The sequence below is a fragment of the Tympanuchus pallidicinctus genome, unplaced genomic scaffold (assembly GCF_026119805.1).
Source record: "Tympanuchus pallidicinctus isolate F22 unplaced genomic scaffold, pur_lepc_1.0 scaffold3, whole genome shotgun sequence".
Classification (NCBI taxonomy): Eukaryota; Metazoa; Chordata; class Aves; order Galliformes; family Phasianidae; genus Tympanuchus; species Tympanuchus pallidicinctus.
The window spans coordinates 52,147,938-52,156,489 of record NW_026294747.1 but is presented as its reverse complement, the minus strand read 5'-3'; the positions used below and the strand labels follow the sequence as shown (position 1 = coordinate 52,156,489).

The 8,552-nt window shown below is 38.0% G+C and overlaps 1 long non-coding RNA gene across 1 annotated transcript; it reads right to left on the bottom strand.

The window, feature by feature from the left end:
- Positions 1 to 1,787: 1,787 nt before the first annotated feature.
- Positions 1,788 to 6,483, bottom strand: LOC128086712 (uncharacterized). Its single transcript, XR_008209495.1, has 3 exons — positions 6,371 to 6,483; positions 5,546 to 5,694; positions 1,788 to 1,994 (listed from the first exon to the last, which is right to left on the bottom strand). It is a non-coding gene; the product is annotated as an uncharacterized LOC128086712 (long non-coding RNA).
- Positions 6,484 to 8,552: the final 2,069 nt, after the last annotated feature.

Genomic DNA, 8,552 nt, shown 5'->3' with positions numbered 1-8,552 from the left:
AATTATTCCTTATAGTTTGTAGCCCCTAGATTTCTCTGAAGCAAAGCCTAAGGCATATTCTGTAATAAAATTCCAATGGATAAGATGATAATAGTCATGAATAATAACTGAGAACTCGCACAAAGTCTAGCACTTCCTGGCTTTTATTTCTTCTCCTAGTAATAAACTTGAAGTTCTTTGGTACATTTACAACTACTATTTTTCATCCAACATGTCATGTGCTCAGAAGTATTATGAAGAACAGCGATACAGAAATACTAAACATTTTATTTCTTATTATGAGAAATAAAATTTTGCTCCCAAACTCTTGGGAACAACTTTTCATCTCCTGCATTCATCATTAACCTGCAGAGAGATGAGATAGATGAGAAAGAAGGACAATGCAAAAAACATTCACCTAGACGTTCACCAAAGCTTTTCTTTGGATGGCAACTGGTCTCTTCTCATCATTTAATCTTCTACTATTGTCCAAATATAATGGAGTGGGAGTCTTGAAACAGTGCAGATAAACAGGCAGGAAAAGGAGGTGTGTTATTTTCCGAATACTGTTCACCTTTTATCACCCAGCCTCCAAAATGAAGGATTACAGCACCAGATGAATCCAGTTTCAGGACTCTATGCAATAAGCAAGGGAGTAAAAAGAGCGTACTTCCAAATAAATCTATGAATCTACACAGCTACGGGATTAGCATTGTATTAAGAATTCCTCAAACAACCTTTTCACACTTCGTACTTTAAGTGGATTAAAGGAAATATTCCATGTTCATAATATGCTTTCAATTCAATACTTTAAAATTTGTCATACATGGAAAGAACACAATTATTAATTAATACATTTCATTAAGCTAGGTTACTGGAGTAAAGCCTACCAAGTAAGAGTCCGAAGGCTATACATCTGTAAGTCAAAAACATGAAAAAATAGAAGTAGTTCTTCACCAGTTCCAGAAAGCCTACAAGCATATGTAGCTCTTGCTGCGATTAGTACTGACTGTACAGCCCTGGATCACAATAATCAAATCATGTTACACAAGAAGAACTAACAAATACTTCCTCTACTGTGACTTTTATTATCCACCATTGCAGATATTTGAGGCATATACTCTTGAAGCATCGGAAATGACCGATTTGGTCCAAATGTTTGAAACAGAGATCACATAACAGAAGGTAGCCTGGAGTCTACTTAAAAGACATCTTTAAGATGACAGAGGAGAAGAATTGTGGAATTTTTGCAAGAAACTGCTAAATGATGGACAGTGCCAGCAAGTTAATGGAATGTAATTAGAATTTCAAGTTCCTGAGATTAATCCCTCTCTTCATTGCTTACTCATTCCTCACCAGCTATAAACAGTGAGAACCTGAGAGGTAAAGTTAGCCACCATGAGTGATTTGAAGAGATTCTTTTTCCAGCTTACCTACTCCTCTTTCGGAAGTTTTTTTTCTTCCACTGTGAGGTGCTCAGATTCAACATCTCGAGGACTCAATCTCATTGACTATCTAAAAATCCTAGAGAAAGCTCACAGAGTTTCAGGACAGACTGATGTGGACAGTAACATCATTACAGGTGATTACCTGCAGTTTGAGAAATCTTTTAAATAATAGATCTGGGCAGGCAGACATAAGGAAAAGTTTAGGAAAAAAAAAGGTGGCACAACTTCTCGATTTACTGGGTTCTGAGTTCCCTTAAACATTTTCTCAGATATGATCCACAACTACACATATTCCTATTATGTTTTTTCTCCAGATTTACTTTCTTGGTTATTCTTAGAATCTCTTTCTAACCACAGCAAAAAGGGTAAGGCTAGAAAGATGGCATACAACAAATAGCTCAGTATTACTACAGAAAAACCCTAACATTGAACATGGGCAGAACAATGAGAAAGAGACATTTTAATAATCCTACTTATATATTTCTTCAGTGGTCAGTCTGTGTGTGTGTAGGCTCCTCAGGAAATGAACATGTTTTTACCTTACAACTTCCATGATATTTTGAACACCTGCAAATTTGATCTAAAGAAATTAAACATAGGAAAGAGAGCTACTCTTTTATTGCAATTAAGAACAAAGCCAGATACAGAACCCAGCTTGAAAGTAGTGGCCATACCGTTCCACTTCTTGTTTTAGCAAGACATTTAGGAAAGCTCTGATATTCAGAAGGAAAAAAAAAGAAGCTTTGAATGCGACATGGACATTCTAATCCATTCTTTAAGTAATTTCAATTTTTATAACTGGTGCAATCATCGAGTTGATGTACTAATATATTCATAACATTCTGTGAGGCCTACAAGCTGCAGTGGACAAGTAAATGTAGATATATTCTCAGCAATATGCTCATAGCAGAATTGGTGTGAAGTAACCACACCGATTTTTAGAATTAAATCATACCCAACTCAAGAGTGTTTTTGGTTAAACCTCAAAAATGTTCTTTGTCCACTTTTTAAAACTCTGGATAAACCAACTCCTAATTGTTCCTTTTAAAGGAACAATACACTTGATTCCTCTCTAACAAACAATAATTTTCTTCTGAAATGTATTGTGTATCCATCTTTGTGCCAAAAATATCATTCTTTCAGATTGCTGAAGCCTCTCAAAAACTCCTTAAGCTCATTATATGAGCAAAGAGTCAACTTCTATGAGCTAGAGCTTCCAAAAATGGTTTAATAAGCTTTTTAAGAGTCTCTTAAGAGACCTTAATGATTTACTTTAGTGGCAATAGGCAGACAAAAAGTACCTGGCTTTTTTTTTTTAAACCTTGTCTTACTATTTCTTCAAGTGTTCTTTTAGCTGTGTGCAGCTCATTAGTCACTACTTCCAACATACACTGTCTTTGTCTTTCTCTATTTCATAGTCTGCAGGTATTTGTTCTGTTCTTGAACTGGCCATCTTTCCAGATACTACTTCTTTAGACCTGTACAAGCCTTCCAAAAATACTTGGGAATCTTCTCTGAAGGAAGCTTCACTAAAGATTCACATATTCTACATAACTTTCCCCTTTTGTTTCTCTCAACAGCACAGGGCAAAGGGACAGTTCAAACCTGCCCAAATGCTAGCATGAAATAGATATCAGAAACAGACATCTGAAAAACACATACAGATCTGTACACCATATTTCACTGAAGCACTTGAAATCCTCTTGTTGGATGAAATTTATACTGCAGAATTAAATGAAAAGCACTGCATCCAGTGTTAAAACGGAAGATGAAACATTCTACATTTGAAGACTCCCTGTAAGTCTTAAAGGAAATGGCAGTTTAAATTAGAGAGATCCATGCCAAACTATTCTATGATCCTATGCTTGCACATTTCTGGAATCTTCATTGCACAGATTTACTGCGTCATTTTTTTGGCTGGTGTTGTATCAGTCAGTCATGCAGCTGTTGCTCAGGAGTGCAGCCAACCAAAGCAGGCTCGGCTAGCTTCAGTCTTGTCCTTGGAGGAAATGGAGTTTGAGTTCCATGCTTTTTCCCCCCCCCTCTTTTGAGGAAGTTTGTAGAATTAGACCTTGGGAAATATTTTGCATGTCTCTGGGAAAATATTATTGTTATTTTCAGTATTCTGCATGGTCAGTATAGCTTCATCTCTCTCAACAGTATAAAAATCACATCAAGGCATTATTTCTTGGGCTGTGAAAATGGTCACCATAGAGTAATACCAAGTTCACTTAAAAAAAAAACTGCAATCACTTTTCCTGCTTATTACACTGTGTATATTATTTTTATTTTCTAATATAAAAATCCTTTTATATTTCTTTACCTTTCGACTTTTTGTTTCACAAGGTAAGAAAAAAAGAATGTTCTAACTCATGCCTGAGGCAAGGAGAGCATCTGTACTTTGTGTTCTTTATGGCAGAATTAGCTTCAGGTCCCTTCAGCATCATCCAATATTCCCATAACTTAGTAGTCAGAAAATACCTGGGTGCTAAAGCTCAGCAACAAGAGAAAGTAACCTGCTGCTGAACTTGAGAACAGCAAGTACTGTCCCCTAGCACAGTAGCAGCTTGAGGTATCATAAATTAATGCTATTTTTCTTACATCAGCTTAAAGAGAACATCTTGCTTTCCTTCTCTGCTAAATAACATAGGTCTTTACAGTGACGCTAGCCAAACGATAGTTGTCAGAAGAAGCAAATAAGAAGAATTCTCTACCTTTACTTGGAGTTACTGGTTGTTTGATGAAGCCAGCTGCTGCTAAATCTTCCCTTTATCATATTTCTTTAGGTAAAGTCACTTTATCTCACCTACTAATTTTAAATTTCCCATCCTGCTTTTTCAAGAGTACAATGCCTATCTTCTCCAACCAATGTTGCGAATCATGTAGTTAAAAAAGATAGGTACCTGATGATAGTGCTACAGTTTGCTCTCCTACTTATGGCTCAAGTTGGGGAATGAAAGAAATATTGAAGTATATATAGTGCAATAAGGGAATTCTAGTCTTATTCAACAGCAAACACCTTTTGTTATTTACACAAACCTTTAGTGTACTTGTGGATATACTAAGTGAACAGCAAGTCAACAAAGGAGTTATTTTCCTTCTGAAAAGCCATTGATTACACTGACCTGGAGTAGCTGGGGAGGATGTTTCCTCTAAGGACAGACATTTCACCAGCTGGAAATTGCTGCACAAGAACATACTAGTTACAGTAGGAGCCCAGGTGCACAATGCTTCAAAGAGAGTATTATGTCTCCCTAGAACCTCTTTTTTCCAACAAATATATAAACAAACAATAACAACCATGGTTGCTCTGCCAGCACTGCTCTATCACTATTTTAGCTAGAGTTTACCTTCTCAGGCAGCAGTGGGGAGAGAAATACTGCTTCAGATTTATAAAGGAGATCCTAATGGTCTTTGTGAGAGGAGCTGTTGATTCTAATCACATCCACTAAGATTTCAGTCTCAGAGTCAGCGTGTTTGGCTATCTGTTACATGGACAAAAAGACCTGCCATGGTAGCCCATAGCTGAGCCCACTCATGCACTCTAAAAACCAGCCTCAGGTAGGAGTTGTTCATAATCATCTCTCAATAATTATTAACACCTTTTACATTTCCATACAGCTATGGATATGTTTATTCTGCATAAGTACAAAGCTGAAGCAGAAGATTTTAAGTTTATCCTTTATTTTACCTGAACATAACTTACAACTGAGTATCACCACTTACCTCATTATTTGCTAAGTCACTAGACTTCATAACCACACAGCAGGTAAGTTGCACACAGTGTCTTTACCACTCCTAAGGAGTATTATTTCATCTGAACGCCAATTGCATCCAATGACCCAGAAACATGCTCCACACATGCTGAAACTGCTGAGAAGGGCACAAAAGCTCCTTCATCTCCTATTAAATCAGTGCTGGTGGATTTGACCAGAGACAACAATAAAAACAAGTGTCCCCCAAGAAAGAGGGGACAAAAGGTTATTTCCCTTGGCAGTGCAGAGGAATGCAGCAGTGAAAAATACAGCAATGGAAGTCACTGTGATGATTTCCCTCTCTGCAAATGAAGAGGGAGTTGAATACTCTTACCTTTCTTAGCTGAAATCCTAGCCTCTTACCATTAAAATCGCATAGGAGGATAACCTGTCTCTATCTTCTCAGCTTCTTCTCTAGGCTGTTTCCACTTTTCTTTCTCCTTCTCCATTGAGTCATCCAGAATAAAACATAAGTAAGAACTCTTCAGAGCAAGACTGGCTGCAAGTGGAATCTAGGGATAAGCAAATATCAAGGTTACAATTGCACGTATCTCTTGGATATTTCTTGACTTCTGAGAGGAAGAAAAGCTGGATTAACTTAGGAAAACTTTTCAAGGAGTAGTTACTTCTCTTTTTAAGAAGCTCCAACATATTCTACTTGTGACTGTGAGTGCGAATATCTTTTCAGATAGATTTTAACAAGGACAATAAAAAGTCCTATATATTAGACACAAGACTACATATGACAGTCCATAATAGTTATTTTTTCACTGAAATAATTGAAAATGGTCATTAAGACACAGCTTCAATGTAGCATCAAGATTTCATTGTTGTTAAAATTCATCCTCCTCAGAGGAAATAGCCAGTTACATGGTTCAAATACTGCTTCCACAACCATTACTACTAATGAGAGGCAATCCACTGCTATTTTGATAGATCACGCACGTGATAGCATCAATATAAAAAATTCTGAGGTAGCCATACTCCAGTGGTATATGAGAGAGCATGCTTGTATATCACCCATGCTGCCTTCCATGACTTAGCTAGACTCTATTCATTACTGCCCAGTCATACTGTCTTTTCAACTGTCCTCCTGGTCAGAGATACCATTATTAATTCTGATTATACAGCACTCCCAATGTGGGGAAGGTGGCAAGACAGGTTGTGATGGGGTAAAGAGTTCTGTACCATAAGGATAATGCCTCAAGTGCCCCCAGTCCTACCACTAGTTAACCTCCTGCCCAGAATAAAGTCTCTAGGAAGAATCTCAAACTCCTACTTAAAGAGACTTTATAGGCTCACAACATTCTCCACAAGAAGTGAGTGGCACTCAGCACTTAAATGGGGTCCAAGAGAGGTGCAGCCAGGCTCCACCCCTTCCAGTAGTACAGGTGAGTTACCCTCACCTGTGCTCCCATGGCTGACTCATTGCTTGCCTCAGGTGGTCAATGAGGTTCAGGCCATGATTCAGCAGTTCCTGTACACTTGCACATCCCTTAGCTGCTCTGTGCACTTCCATAATATATGCTGAATGATGCATTAACTCTCTCCTAAATCCAGCCTGAGATAGATACTTAATGGGTGTGCTGGATCCAGACAGGTTATCATGGTTCCCTTTCATTTAGAGCATTGTGTGTTATTCAGTTACAGTCAAACTGCTAACAACCGTAACAGCTGTAGAACTGACACTCATGGAAAAAACGTACAATTCTACTTCAGACAGTTTTTCAATTCTGACTCTTTCCCTTAGTTCTCCCTACTGAGCGTATAAATACTGATATTTGACTGTGACTCAACAGTGGTTACAGAGGCAGCAATTTATTTCAGCTACTTGACATGAGCTTTCGAGGACTGCATGTGAGAGGACTGCCAACAGTGATCTTTTTATGGTCTGTTCCTAACTCTGACTTTGTTCCCTGTTAAGGCATTTCTTTGGTTAACCAGCTGGTTTTGGAGAAGCCAGGCAACAGAAACAAAATGATAGAAAAGGAGAAGCACCTGCCAGAGATAGAATCACAAAATAGTTGAGGCTGGACCACGCTTCTACCTCCTCATGCTCCCTTTCTATTTTTGTTTTTCCTCAGGAGATCCTTGTTCATACATGCTGGCCTCCTGCTGCCTTTGCTTGATTTCCTGCACAAGTGGATGGACTATTTTTCATGATCTTTGAAACTCAGCTCTCCTGAGCCATTCCTACAGCCAAGACTTTATCCTATGAAAGTCTGCCAAGCAGATTCTCGCAACAGGCTAAAATCTCCTCTTCCAAAGAGTGGTGTTCCTTCTCTTAGGATGTAGCACCCTACCATTTTGTGGTCAATTTGGCACCATATCTGCAGTAAAATCACACCCCAATTATAGGTGGCAGCTACAAAATTCCCCCTTCAATATTACAGTACTATTGAAGTCCAGTACTCCTCAAATTTCCAAACATAAGTAGCAAATTTTTAGACCACACTGTGAATGTAACCTAATTAGTTGTTAAGTTCTCTGCATAATCATTACCCAAGTTCTATGTCAATGTAAATAATTAATATTTGGAATAAACTTTTTAAGCCTGCTCACTGCTATCTTGTCTTTTGGTGTGAGAAGTCATATCAGAGATGAAGCAGAAAAGCAGGAACAGCTGATAAAACTTGATTGCGTTGATCTCCCAGGTGGGAAGGGAGGACAGGTTAGAAATGATTAGAAAGTACTGTGTTCTTCTTGCTTTACACTCCAGTCCTCTTTTACTGAAACTGAGGATTTTGTCCCTGGGTTTACATCATACAAAGCTTGCTGAAGTAGAACCCCTGCATACCAACAAGCAGAATAACTACTTCATTCCTGCAGTAGCACTTCTTGACAGGGCTTTTTGTGTTTCCTGCAGAATCTGTCTGGCAGTTAAAATAAGTAATTGTCTATGAACCATTTCCTATATCCTTACATTGAAAAATCTCCCCGCGTTAAAATGTTATGCTCTTCAATGTCATGCTGACAACTTCCTTGCTCTCACACACATATATACATTTTTTTAAATATGGAAAATGCTGAAATAGGAAAATTGAGGTAGCTGTTTGGTGGCTAGAAGGGTCTTTAACTACAACATTCTGTCCTATTCTACTTACTTGACATTTTTATTAAGCAACCTGGTATATAACATCATCCTTGAGAGCTAGCAGGAGGGAAAAAGGAGCGAAATTTGATTTTACTCGATATACTAAAAGTACATTTGCTTTGTGATCAACAAAAGGTCAGGAGCATTTTGTTATTGCGAGAAATTGCATCAATTACAATCTTTCCAATCTCTTTCCGCAAAAGTAACAAGCACACAAGTTACCTGCAGCCTCCAGGCTGAGTTCATTGTTTTATCGCAGGTTTTTCCTTTAAGGGG